Source organism: Miscanthus floridulus, chromosome 18 (genome assembly GCF_019320115.1).
Source record: "Miscanthus floridulus cultivar M001 chromosome 18, ASM1932011v1, whole genome shotgun sequence".
NCBI classification, from domain to species: domain Eukaryota; kingdom Viridiplantae; phylum Streptophyta; class Magnoliopsida; order Poales; family Poaceae; genus Miscanthus; species Miscanthus floridulus.
The window spans coordinates 82,873,674-82,887,867 of NC_089597.1; the positions used below are offsets into that span (position 1 = coordinate 82,873,674).

Consider the following 14,194-nt stretch of genomic DNA (forward strand, 5'->3'; position numbering starts at 1 on the left):
AACATGTAACTCATTACACTCTAGAATCAGTCCAGAAATGACTCGACATGCAATATAAAGTCATAACACTTCTACTTCAGGTAATTATTCAAAATTTGACAACCTAGAACCTACCAACAGTTTCAGCATACCAAATACAGTTAAGATGATATAATGGTGAAGCCCAAACTATTTATTAAATTGCCTTTATTATTTTATTTAGATATCTAGGTTAAATAATAAATATATATCAAATGTGCTTAATAAATTCTCAAAATTTTACAGAGTCTTACTAATGCTATCAAAGGACTACTATAAAAATTTCATGTCATTTTACTAAGTAGAACATCCTATACAAAAATGATAAGGAAGCAAGGCTTGAAATAGCATAAATGGAAAATCCTATTGAAAAGTGTCAAGCAACAGATTTCTTATTTTTCCTAACATCCATATGGTACTAGTATCACCTCCAACAAATTTCATGAATTTTGGACTCATAATTAATTTATAAAAATTCATGCAAGGATTAACTATTTATAAAAGAAAAATCTATAACTATAGATCTACACATGCACTGGTCTTCAAATTTTTACCCAAGCTCATGTACGACAAGGATAGCCTACCACAAAAATTTCATAATTTTTGGAGCACAGGAACTTTAGATATAAAATAAACAAGTTTGAATGCATTCAAAAGCACATTTCAATTCCTAATTTAAATCCCCAAAAATTTCTACTGTTGAACCCAAGAACATATTTTTCTTAAATACTACATTTCCTAAGCAACACAATCATATTTATTTCACAATTTTAGGAGCTACCAAACTAAAGATACAAAAATAACAAAACACATCAAAAACTGGATTCAAAATGAGTTAGCCTTCACTACTGCTGTCGCTGACAGGTGGGACCCGCTGGTCAGGGGACCCCACGTGTCAGTGACACGGAGCAGAGCAGCGGCGCTGCTGGGCACTGCGCGGCTGCGGCTCGTCGACGGCGAGCTTCGCCGGCGGTGAGGTCATCACGGTATGACCTACACGACTCGACGAACCTACTGAACCGCAGGACCGGACCTATTGCCGACCCTAGAGCTATCGGCGGTGGCCATGGCGGAACGGCGGAGCTGGACCACGGCAAAACGCCGGTGACGACCTCGGTGGCCCGATCTAAGGCTCGGACGAGCACCAGTGGGCTACAAGGAAGCTAGTGCGCGCGCTCTCGTGGCCGGAGGTGGTCGGGTTGGGCCTGGCCACGGCGAAGGGGGGGGGTGGCGGAGGAGCTCCGGCGAGGCGGTGTGCGGGGCTAGAGCTCACCGAGCTAGAACGGCGGGCACTGGCTGGCGCAGGGAGTCGCGGGGAAGACGGCGATGCAGTTGCGGTGATGGAGAAGCGGCTAGGCAAGGCTTGTGCCGTCAACGACGACGGTGGCGCTGCGGGAGCTCGACGGCTGCGCTTGCGGGTGCTGCGGACGGCGAAGGAGACCGAGGCGAAGTGAAAAAAGGAGCGTGGTTGAGTGCAGGCGGTTGCTGGGGACTTGAAGGCGCGCGCCTGCCTGCCTTGGCCGCGCTGGACAGAGCGCCGGCGACGCGCGGCCAGCCGCGACGTCCACGCGGCGCGCGGACTCTGCCGGTGTCGGCCACTGACGCTCGCGATTCAGTTTCGTCAGAAACGTGATGGCCGAGCCTGACGACGTACTTTCGTGGAGCTTGATCTTCTAATCCGTGACGTATTAGTGCACACAATCTACACCAAAGTTGTAGCTCTAAGTACCATCTGTAATTCATATAAAACGATCAAGACCTAATTCGCAACGGTTAAGGAGGAAAATCGTGCTCAAAGTTGGCTTGTCAGGCTGTCGGTGTTCACGACTTAGCAAAAATTTGCTAAGTGTAGAATTTGTGATTTCTCTGATTTTTGAAACCCAAATTCACACATGTTAGGAGCTGAATCAGTCAAAGGCCCAAAAATCAAAGTTGTTCCTTATGTCAAACACTACAACATTGCTTTAGTGAACTCCTCCATGCAAGGTCCCTAACACTTAGTTCAACTTTAGTCAAACTTGTCACTTTAAAATCATGATGCACATTCAAACCATGGCTAAATGACCAAACTAGCCCTAGCCCTAAATACCAAAGTTGTTCATGATGATACTCTAAGCATGTTAAAACAATTTGCAAGGTCATTTAAGCATTTCATGTAGTAGTCACTCATATAACTATTCAGGTCAACACATGAAATATCACTTAAATGCTTGATCAAGAAATGTGGCCTTCATGAACAAGGTTCCTTTTGTTATCCTAAGTGTAGCTAAGGTGTTGTAGTGACTAGCACTACCCACTTGCATTCATTTGTACAAGATCATATGCATATGTTCTAAGAAACACGAGATAACAAGCAATGTTTCATATGTTTCGATCAAATGTTTCAATTGTAAATGATGATTTAGGAATGCTTGATGCTCATGCTCATGTTATGCAAGTCAAGTTATGCAAGGCTAACACCCGAGGTGTTACATCATCTCTCAGCTTGGCGAACAGGGGATGCCACTCTACAAGCTCCTCAAAAAGACGGACACCTTCATCTAGACTGAGGAAGCTCAGCAGGCTCTGGAGAGCCTCAAAGCATCCCTGACATCGGCCCCAATCCTTGTCGCTCCCAAACTGGGAGAACCCCTCCTCCTCTATGTTGCGGCAAGCAACCATGTGGTGAGCGTTGCCTTGGTCGTCGAAAGGGAGGAGCCAGGACACCACCTTAAGTTCCAGTAGCCTATATACTTCATCGGGGAGGTACTCACCGACCCCAAGGTCCAGTACCCCTAGGTGCAGAAACACATATATGCCGTGCTAATGGTGACCCAAAAGCTCCTGCACTACTTCACCGACCATGAAGTCATGGTCGTCACTTCATACCTGCTCGGGGACATCATCCGCAACTGCAACACCGCGGGACAGATCTCCAAGTGGGCACATGAACTCATGGGCCATGACATTAGGTATATCCCCTGTACCGCTATTAAATCTTAGGCGCTCGCTAATTTTGTTGCCGAATGGACGGAGGTGCAGCTACTGACCCTGGACGTCACCCACGAGTACTAGACAATGTACTTCGACAGGTCCATAATGGCACCTGGCTCAGGGGCTGGAGTGGTCTTGATCTCCCCAGATGGGAGTAGGCTCTGCTACGCTATCCGACTCCATTTCTTGGCCTCAAACAACGCCGCGGAATACGAGGCCCTCAACAACGGGGTGCGCATCACCATCGAGCTCGGCACTACGTGACTCTACGTCCGCGACGACTCGAAGTTGGTCATTGACTAGGTCATGAAGGAGTCCTCCTGCAAAAGCCCCCTCATGATAGCATACTGCTAGGAGGTGCGCAAGCTCGAGGACAAATTCCTGGGGATCGAGCTGCATCACGTCCCCCGAAAGGACAACGATGCCGTCGATTTTCTTGCAAAATTGGCCGCTAGGCGGGATCCATCTTTGATCGGGATCTTCATCAATGATCTCCACAAGCCATCTGCCTGTGTCCTAGAAGGTCTGATCTAGACACACCCTGACGCCAAGCCGGCGCTCAGAGGCTCCAACCCTAGTGCCTCCATGACAATGTCACCCGCTGACATTACCGTGTTGGCACTCGATCAAACCGACTAGCGAGCATCGCTACTTGCCTACCTTCTCGATGAGGTTCTCCCACCTGAAAGGACTAAGGCCCGATGGATCGCTCAATGCGCCAAGACCATCATCACGCTCGGTGACAAACTCTAAAAACAGAGTCCATCGGGGGTGCTCATGAAGTGCATCCCTACCAACCAGGGGAAGCATCTCCTCCTCGAGGTCCATGCCGAGATCTATGGACATCATGCGGCCCCAAGGTTGCTAGTCGAAAAAGCCTTTCACCAAGGTTTTTACTAGCCCACCGCACTATGAGATGCAAAGGAGGTCATCCGCAAGTGTGAGGGATGCCAATTCTACGCTCGGCAAACTCATCTGCAGGCATAGGAGCTTTAAACCATCCCCATCACCTGGCCATTCATGGTCTGGGGCCTCGACATGGTAGGACCCCTCAAAAAGGGCCTGGGCAGCTTCATTCACCTGCTCGTAGCGGTCGACAAGTTCACCAAGCGGATAGAGGCCAAGCCCATCACCAACATCCGCTCAGAAGAAACGGTCAAATTCTTCCTCGACATCATCTACCGGTTTGGCGTTCCTAACTGCATCATAACTGATCATGGGACTAACTTCACCAGGAAGAAGTTCTTGGACTTTAGTGATGCATATGGCATCAGGATCAACTGGGCCTCAGTTGAACATCCACGTACTAACGATCAGGTCGAGCATGCCAATGGCATGGTCCACCAAGGACTTAAGCCACGCATCTTCGACCGACTCAACAAGTATGCCGGGCGATGGGTTGCAGAGGTCCTAGCAATCCTATGGAGCCCAAGAACAACCCCGAACTGATCCACAGGGTTCACACCCTTCTTCTTGGCCTATAGAGCTGAAGCAATGCTGCCCTCCGGCCTCAACCACGGTGCCCCAAGAGTGAAGGCTTTCGACCATGACCGAGCCGCGGAGGCTCAGCAAGATGCAGTCGACCTGCTCGAGGAGGCCCGCGAGACGACCATAGTCCACTCCGCTCACTACCAGCAAACTCTCCGTAGGTACCATGAAAGGAAGATCAGGGGGAGGAACCTCAAAGTCGGTGACCTCATACTTCGGAGGACCCAATCAACGAAGGAGAAACACAAACTCTCTCCACCATGGGAAGGACCCTATATGGTGACCGAGGTGATCCAACCGAGCACCTATCGACTAAAGGACGACAACGGCAACGTTCTCACCAACACTTGGAACACTGAACAGCTATGTCGTTTTTCCCTAAATTTGGTCTTACCGCTTTTATTCAACACTTGCTCCTGTAAAGCACCCCAGCCCAAACACTTTTAGCCCAAGTCATTCGAGGGCTCTATGAGGGTACAATACTAAATACTACCTCTCTTTTATACTATCACATGGTAAAAACTTTTTCCCAAACAAAAGCGCATTCCATTCCTTTGATTACCCTACGTGACTTTGTCCTTACTCCTGACCGAGCGCACCCCGCCATGACCTACAGTTACAAGTAGCCGAGCCTCGCTGGCCATGCCCAGGTTCTTAAAAGTTGTAGCCTACAGAATGAACGAGCAGGTGCAAAAAAGAAAGGATAAAAACAAAGCTATGCTAGGATAAAAAAACAAGGAACGGATAGTTTTTTTTCCCAAAAACACAGAAGAGCTGCGCATCATTATATTAAGAAGAAAGAAAGGGGCTAGAGCCCTACAACACACACTACAAGGATAGTGATTCTCTGACAAAATAGAAGAGCTTCTGAACTAGGGACACGTAGGTGGTACTAGACAGGAAGGCTCCTATAACGTCGACGTCGGGGCAGTTCATTGCATTGCCGAAAGAAGCGCCGAATGTACTCACGAAGAGTTTCCTCGAACTTCTGTCGATAGTTTTTGAGATTCCATGGGTTCCCAAGTTATGTGTAGGTGCCCTGGAAGTTTTTCACGAAAATCTCCTTTAGGTCCGCCTAACTTTGAATCCAGTTGGGCGGAAGGTGCTCCAACCATGTTCGCGTTGAATCGGCCAGGAACAATGGGAGGTTGCGGATAATGAAACTGTCACTATCTGCTCCACCGGCTTGGCAAGCAAACCGGTAATCCTTGAGCCATAGTTCTGGGTCTGTTTCCCTAGAGTATTTTTGGGATGTTGGTCGATGATCGGTACCGTGGTGGGAAGGCAGAATTGAGGATGTGTCGGCCGAAGGCCTAAGGTCCTGGCAGGTTGGGGCTCGGGCTCTAGTCCTCACCGCTATCGTAGCGTCCACCGCGATGAGGGTGGTCCACGCCAATGGGCATCTAGGGTGTTACATGTGTCACAGTAGAGGCCGAGACGCTCATGCACAGGGACTGCGACACGCCCCCTATCGCCGTGTGGTGCCTGGTGGATAGACATGTCCCTAACATGTCGTATCGAGGGCGCGTGCTTACTGGTGTCGACCTCGCATCGCCAAGACAGCTGAGCTCCCGCCTGTAGCACCGCCACGCGCTCGAGCAGCGTGCGGATCTCGTGATGGGCCTGATGATCCTCGGGTGTCGCGGGCTCTGGGAGCCCTCGGAGCAAGGCTGCCTTAGCAGCGATGTTCTGGCCAGCATCAGGGCGCAGTGTGGGTGGGCTCCATCATCTTCGATGATCCTTCGGTTCACATCGCGGGCCATGGCAGCACTCATGCCCACCGTCTCCATGGCGGTCGATCTCTCACTCAAGCTCTGCATACTCCTACTCGAGTTGGAGTTGTGCATCCTCGAGCTCCTAGTGCCATGCCCTTAGCTATTCCACCCTGCATGTGAGGAAGGGCCCCTTCATCTTCCTTGACCTCGTCATCGAGGTCATTTGGTGAGGTAGCCCCTGCTTCGTGGACGCTTTTGACATGTCCCTCGGGGGGTACCCACCATAAAACATTCTCGCGAGGGGTGATGGCTCCCCTGCTGGAGTCAGAGTTGGAGAGCGACTCTGAATCTCCCGTGAGAATGTCGTGGAAAGATTCCACGATGTATTCGGTCATCTCCACAAACTCATCGTCCGTAGATGATGGGTGCATGCGCTGTGCCACGAGATGGCCATGGGTCCCCGTAGCATTACACAGATCGAACGGGAATGTTGCCGGGGTGCCCCGGGTGAGGTATTCCAGGGAGAGCGGTTCCCCTCCGACAAGATGCGTCATGACATTGGCGAACTAGAAGGTGAGGCAGCACAGCTCCTCTCGGGACGGTCGGGGTCCTAGGAAGGCGTCGAGTTGTCGCTCCAGCCTCCTGTAGTCAAAGCCGAGGAGTCGATCGCTCCTGAGGACACGGGCCTCCGGCATATGTAGCTGTAGCTCCTCAAGCGCCTCGATGATCGTGTCGAGGCCGGCAGAGTGAAGAGGCTAGATGGCCACAGGAGCCTACGCCAACTCTTCCTCTGTCGCGACGATGAAGTCCAGGCTCCCAAAACGCACACGCACGCTCGGGACCCAGCTGACGCCATGACTAGCCATCCAAGGCCTGATGTGGACGTCGTGACGCGCAAAAGCCCTTAATCTGGCGCGCCAACTGTCGGTATTTTGGATCACCGGCTAGTAAATTTGTATCTGCGCGTATGGGCCAGATGGTGTGCTCGGAGGACACAAGGATTTATACTGGCTCGGGCGGAATGTCCCTACGTCCAGTCTGCTGCTGCTCTTGTTACCGGCACTAGTTTGTAGTAGGGGTTACAAACGGGCGAGAGAGGGAGAATGTCTCAAGTCTCTGGTGAAAATATCGAATGGAGTTGAGTCATGTTGAGCCCGTTCAGCCGTGTGCCCGAGGCCCTCATGGGGCGTCCTGCTTCCCTTTTATAGGTGAAGGGTAAGGCGTAGGTTACAGAGAGAGAAAGAGAGAAAAGGAGAAAAGCGAGAGAGAAGAAGGCCTCCAGGGTTGCGGCGTCCTTCATCTCCTTTATGCGGGTCCCACCAATCCTGTAGATGATGATGGGGACGGCTCCACGTCGCGGCCTTGTTCGTCACTAGCGCTATACGCGGGCGTCGTCAGCCAGTCGTGGCGTCCCATCCCGTCCCGGCGGATGGCATGGTGAACCGACGTGCCTATCAGCGGCCGTACGGGGATTAGGTAGCACAGCGCCCACGCACCCATCACTATTGGTGATGCGAACCCCCGGGCGTGGCCTATCGTTGCCACGGGTCACGTCTAGGCGTGCCCGCGCCCCTTCTGGTGTCAGAGGCTAGACCCAGGGCCACACGCTTGGACCCGTAGTGGTTGGGGGTGGTACGGACCCCGCCGTGCGAGGCGGAGCCCGCGTCTGAGGGATCGGGCGAGACGGGGCCCATGCCCGAGGGGTCTGGCAAGGTGGAAACCGTCCCTTCAGGGTCGGTCGAGACTGAAATACGTCCTTGATTATCTAGGTGAGTTGCCGTTCGTGGTGCTCAGATCCCTTCTTCGGGTATCCCTAATGCTGATACCCAACCCATTTGTTTGCTGAAGCTCTGCTTTAGCACCCAACTTCATATATACTCGCTATTTCCTAGTGCATTCTTCATATTAACGGAACATTATGTTGAAAGAGGTCATGGAGGCAGTACGTACATTTTCAGAAGTCTATTAGCTTTCGTCGTTATTCCTTTGATACGAAGAATTTGACAGATAATACGTATTTGGCAACCCGGCCTGTTGTGATCTTCTCCCTTCCTAGGTGTTCACCACTTCAACTACTGTATACTGTTGAACCGTTTGGATGTTCCCAATCTACTGTTTGACCACACCAGAAAACCGAGCACCATTTTTACTGATCTTGCGTGTATACTGTTAACGGTTGGATGTTCCAAATATACAGGTCTGTTTACGTGTACAGTCGCAGGTCGTCCTTTTCCAAAAGGAATTATATGATGTGCATTCTTTCTTTCTATTTTTTTGATCTCCTGTGCATTCTTTTCTTGATTATTGTTTCTGCTGCTTCCATCAAGTACTAGTTCGACAGAAACATGCGTGTTGTTTTCTACACCCAAAAGGAATTTGCATATTGCCTTGTCCTTTTTATGGTAATACCACAAAACAAACTTCATAAATGGAACCACCTGAAACCAATGACAGCAAGATCACACATATGATCCTCTGATCAGTGATCAGAAAAACAACACCACAAATGCTACTCCTAGTTGTGTTTGTGTTGGACCGGGCTTGGGCCACGAGGCGTGCCATGTGTTAGACTCGTGCTTTCGGCCCGTATTTGGAGGAGCCTGTCGGCCCGTCTCCGTCTCTGTTGGGATGACGCCAAGTGTGGAAAATGCCCCACCGCCACGGCGCTCAAAGTAACCGTCGCAACGAATACCCGCTGCTCTGCTCTCCCTCCCCCTTCTCCGTTCCCCAGGCAACGAAAAGCTAGTCCCCTGCCCATCCGCAACTGCACCGCCACCACCACACCGGCGGCTGCGATGGACCAATTCTTAGACGGGATTCTACGCCGACGAGGACGGGATCGGCGTCTCCCTGAGCCGGCGCCGCGCCTCCCTGAACGCGGCGTGGCAGGTGCACCTGGTCCAGCGCGGCGACATGGACTTCGTCCTCCTCCGCGGTGCCAACTACGGCCGCTACCACGCGGTCTCGCTGAAAATGGCGCCTCCCGGCCACCGCGGCCGCTGCGCTGTCCAGCGCGACTACGACGAACCGGAACTGAACGCCATCATGTGGAGGCCCATGGCCATTGGGGTGCTCACCGACTCACCGTCGACGACGACGACGAAGCTGAAGACGCCGACGTCGTCCTGCGCCACGGGAACAACCGCTACCATCGCGCCAACGGCAGGCACCGCCGCTGGCACACCGGGGTCACCGTCGACGACAACGACGGCGTAAGGACCACAATGATGCTTTGGACGGTCGAGGAATCCCCCCGAGGATCGCGCCGCCTGCCCTTCCACCCCCAAGGCCCCAACTACGGTGAGCACTGAGTTGGTCGTCCAATTCGATTCCTCGCCTTGGTTAGGACGGAGCATGATTCTTGGAACCTATCGATCAATCCCGTTCTTGGCCATGTCTGAAGTAACTGTAGCTATTCGTTCTTGGCACATTTCGTGGTTCGTGGCTTCGTGCCAAGATTACTACTCCTGTTGCTCACATGTTCTAACTATGCACCATCACCATTGCAACAGAATCTAGAAGTACCGGCTTTCATAAGCCTGCTCCTCCGGCGCGCCAAGCCCATGGCAGAGCCGCTGCAGACGATCCGGTACGTGCAGGCGAACAATCAGGGGAACTTCAACCAGCTCGGCTGGGCCACGCCCACGCTCCAGTTATACGGCAGGTCTGTGTACTTGCTGCTGTGCAGGCTGGCGTACTATCTGGACGAAGCCATCTCCCTCGGCGGCTAAGGGAACGTTTTAGGCATCGCGCTGTGCGTGCGGGCTGGCCGGCTGAGCCCTCTGGTCACCGACCTGCCTCGTGCAAGGAGCCCATGGATATCGTTGTCCTCGCCACCGATTCCCACGGTGAGAGGTGCTTTTCAGTTGTCAGTGGATTCAATGGTTCTCTTCTTAATTTCTGATAAATGATGTTCAGTTGATCATAGTTATGCTGATGGGATTGCAAATGTCAATTGCATTATTCTGTACAGCATAACTAGTATTCTCATGAACTTCTGTGATTCGCTAACAGTTGATGCATGACACATGTTCACCAGATCACTATGTCATTCTGATGACAATAGACACTGCATTCTGTCTAAAATAGCTCATATGTTCAGTTCAGAGTACCTCTATAATTTCGAAGTTGCTGTTCTAAGATATGTGTGAAATAGTTGCTGCATGTACAATCCACTTCTTCGGAACTTTTGCTTCTTCAGGAAACGATAGCTTTTGTCAGTGAGGACTGAGGAGTAACCTGAAACATGCTTAGATAAAGCAGGAGCAATTCAGAAAATTGACTTGTTTCACTTGTCAAAAAAACTAGTATTGACCTTGCTACTGATTCCTCCTATCTTTTTTGTTATAATGTTTACAAAAGTTTGTTAGATTGTTGAACTGCTGCAAATAGTTGCATCACCCATAAACTCCTTCCTAACTGACTCGTGTTTTATCTTGCCTGTTTGTGAATTAAGCTGCTGCGCAACTGCGGCACCCGAATGTTGACGAACCCTAGAGGTGTATGAGAGCAGGACTACTGACAAAGCGACAACAACTTCGTGACAGATCTCTTCAGAAATCAAAATGCTGCTTCGGGTACAAGAGAAGTAGCCGTCATCTTTTTTTTCGTTCGTGTAGTTTCAGAAACCTCAGAAACTCTTCTGCTTTCTGGTAGCTTAGTTGGAGGAATTCTCCAGAAGGGAAACGGTATATCTTGACATCAGTTTCAGACTGCTGAAAAGCATTATTTCCACATATGGTTGAAAGATTTTTGCTTTGTGTAGTCACAATCTCCATCTCTGTCTGTTGATGACAAGAATGCAGCCGGCTTACTCTGTAATTGCTCCAGAATCCTCACACCAGATATTGCAGTCACAGTTTTCTGAACTAACCTTTTTCAGTTATTAACTGACAATCATGGCCATATCATTTATTTGCTGAAGGTATGTGCATAACTTCATCAGCCCAAGCACAATTTCCTTTATATGTTTTAATCAAATGATTAAGGCATCAAGCGTGATGTTTCCTTTTTGTTTTGTTAAAAAAAAAAGCTTGTGAGTAGTGAGTACTGAGTAGTCCCGACATTGTAGACAGGAAATCACCGCCGGTGATGATATTTCGTTGAGTAGTGAGTAGTCTCCTTTTTGTTTTGGCTGGCTACCCGCATCGTGTCTGTCTGGAGTCTGGGCCCCGACATGGGACCCACCTGTCAGTGGGCGGGCGGCACATCAACGTCACCTAGGGCGTGTTTGATAAGGTGGCCCAACAGCCCGGCTAGCTCCTGGGCTGCAAGTCCCGTATTTGATGTGTGTTTGGCCAGCTACCTAGCCCGGCTAGCACGCTGCTCAAAGCACCAAGCAGCCTGGGGGGGGGGGGGGGGGGGGGGGGGGGGGGGCGTCGTTTTTTCACGGCCTGGCCCAATGGAGCTCGCGGGTGAGCCGATGGAGGAAGCAGGTGAGCAGTTGGGTGACCTCCTGGCCACTCACCTCCTACGGGTCAGCCAAGGATGCCACCGCCGGCGACGACGCATTGCCACTAGCGACGGTGCAGCGGAGCCCGAGGCAGGCGGATCTCCGTCCGTCCGCTCCGTACCAGCCCAGCCGCGACGAGGAGCGGGACGTCGACGGCGGAAGAGGAGGACGGGGACGAGCGGCCAGGAGAGGCGCGGGAGGAGACGGAACACGACGGACTCGGACCGGAAGTTGCGCTCCAGCGGCTCGGCGGTCGCGGGCTCGCCTCGGTCCCATCCGCCCGCTACCACCGCGCAGAGGTGGAGCCCGGGAGGAGGTCGAGTGCGGCGATGCAGAACAAGCAACCGTCGACCACCTCCACGTGGCCACGGAGCTGGAGCTGTGACATGCGCACCCCGCCGCTGCCCCCTAGCGAGACGCGAGCCGAGGCAGAGGATGGCGAGGAGAAGGTGGAGGGCCGCGGGCGCCATGGCCGCGCGGCGCGGTCGGCGTGGGCGCGCAGTCAAGGAAATAGGGCGGCCATCGTCGGGGTCGGGTGAGGGAGGACGATGGCCTCGAGCTCGGAAGGGAAGCCCACTGTTGCCACCCCTTTCCGCAAACGAGCCGGCGACCATCACCACGGCCGGGATTTGGCCGGCTGCCGCCATGTTCCCTTCCTCTTCACCGAGCCTGCGACCATCACCATGCTGCAACTCCCGCTCCAGCGGCAACCACCGTGGCGTCCTGCGGCATCAAGGCCGCCGGGGACGCGAAGGAGGCGGCGACCAACCACCACGGCGTTCTGTGCTCGCGGTCGCTGCCGCCGTCCCCGCGTTCTGTGCTGTCACGCCTGTGGAGTGCTCGACGAAATGTCAACATGGAGAGAAAGGTGAGAGTTTGGTGGTAAATCTACCGAAATTCTGGTGCAGAGTAACCATACCCATTTGAGCCAGAAATTAAACACAATCTCAGTTGACCCAGGCTTGTCTGGGCCAGTGAAGCAAACACATGACGTTGCAGTATATGAGCCATGCTCGAGCTGGCCAGGGCCAGGCCAGCTAGCCGAGTTGGGCAGGACCACTTTATCAAACACGCCCCTGCAGTCTCGCCAAGGCGTTGCCTTGAAATTCCACGACCTACCCCACGTCGGCACCCAAACCCTAAACCGCAACGAGCCAATGATCGCCTGCTCCACGCTCTCCTCTCCCTCCCCCTCACTTCGCACAGCCGTTCACCTTCGCCCCTGCAGCAGAAGCACCAACGCGGTTCGCCTTGCCAAACAGGGCGCTGTGCGCACGGGGCGTACCTTCACGGCTTCACGCAATCACACCGACAACGACGAGGACGGGCTGGACCCTGTGCTCGCCCCGTGTGTCGCTGAACGCGGCGTGGGCGGTGCACCGCCTCTTGCACGACAGCAACACCTACGTCCTCCTCCATGGTGCCGCTACAACCGGTACCTCGCCTACAGCGGCCACCGCATTGTCCAGTGCGCTCGACGCCCCGGAGGACGACATCCTCTGGGAAGCCGTTAGGCTTGGCCCCCTGGGGACTCTGTAACTTTGCTCGTGAAGAGTCCAACAGCAAATCGCACTCGTTTTTCTCGTTCGACTCGAACTCGAACGTGCTATGCACGCATGAGTTGAGTCCGATCTGCCATGCCGCTCGCTCCATATATACACCACGCCCATGCCGCCTCTGCTAGCAACACAACTTGTCGCACCATTCCCTCGTGTTCGTCAACTCTCCACGTCGATCGCACTTGCGATGGGAAGAGGAAGTTGATGGCGGAGCCTGTTAGATACTCCCTGTGTGCTAAGTTTAGATAAGTTTGCACTAGTTTGCACTGCATGTTTGCTTTCAGTTCAGATGCACACGCGCAAGCTCCAGACTATGGATGCCACGCGCAAGTCGGAGGTCGTGGCGTGAGAGCTGCTCAGCCACGAGTATGGGCATGCAGTCGTGGACGAGGACGCGGTGCGTGGGGATGGATGCGCACACTTCTCGCGTCGTGCGCGCTATGATTTGCATGGCTCTGCTATAAAGTTCAGAATAAATAGAGCAAAGATAGAACAGAAAAGCTACGCTTTCAGGCAGCACCAAAATTCACCGTGTTCCGGTTCTTTGTGTGCGTTGAGTTCTTGTCTTCCTGTGTTCACCTCCGGCTTCTTGTCCTCGCCGTCGGCGTTCACCGCCGTCTGTTTCCAACAAGTGGCATCGGAGCTAGGTTGCGAGGAATCCCGTCGTCGCCATGGTGTCTCCGACGAGACCTCGTGGCGGTTCACCGGCCGGGAAGAAGAACGATGGTTCCAGCGGCTCAGGCGCCAAGACACTGCAGCGCACGCCTTCGCCGACCCGTTCCCCTACTCACCGTTCACGCACGCGCGACGCACGCCGTTCGCGCACCCGCGACGCACGCCGTCTGTGGGAAGTCGTCGTCGAGCGAATCATCCGGGAAGGCAGCTCCGGCAACTAGCCGCAGTTGACGAAGACGAACTACCATGAGTGGTCGCTTCGCATGCAGCTAAAAATGCAGGCGCACCACCTGTGGGACGTCGTCGAGTATGAC

General features: G+C 52.9%; 1 pseudogene; it reads left to right on the forward strand.

Annotated features, from left to right (window-relative positions):
• Window positions 1-8,997: 8,997 nt before the first annotated feature.
• On the forward strand, window positions 8,998-9,498 carry LOC136524100 (uncharacterized; annotated as a pseudogene).
• The last annotated feature ends 4,696 nt before the right edge of the window (window positions 9,499-14,194 follow it).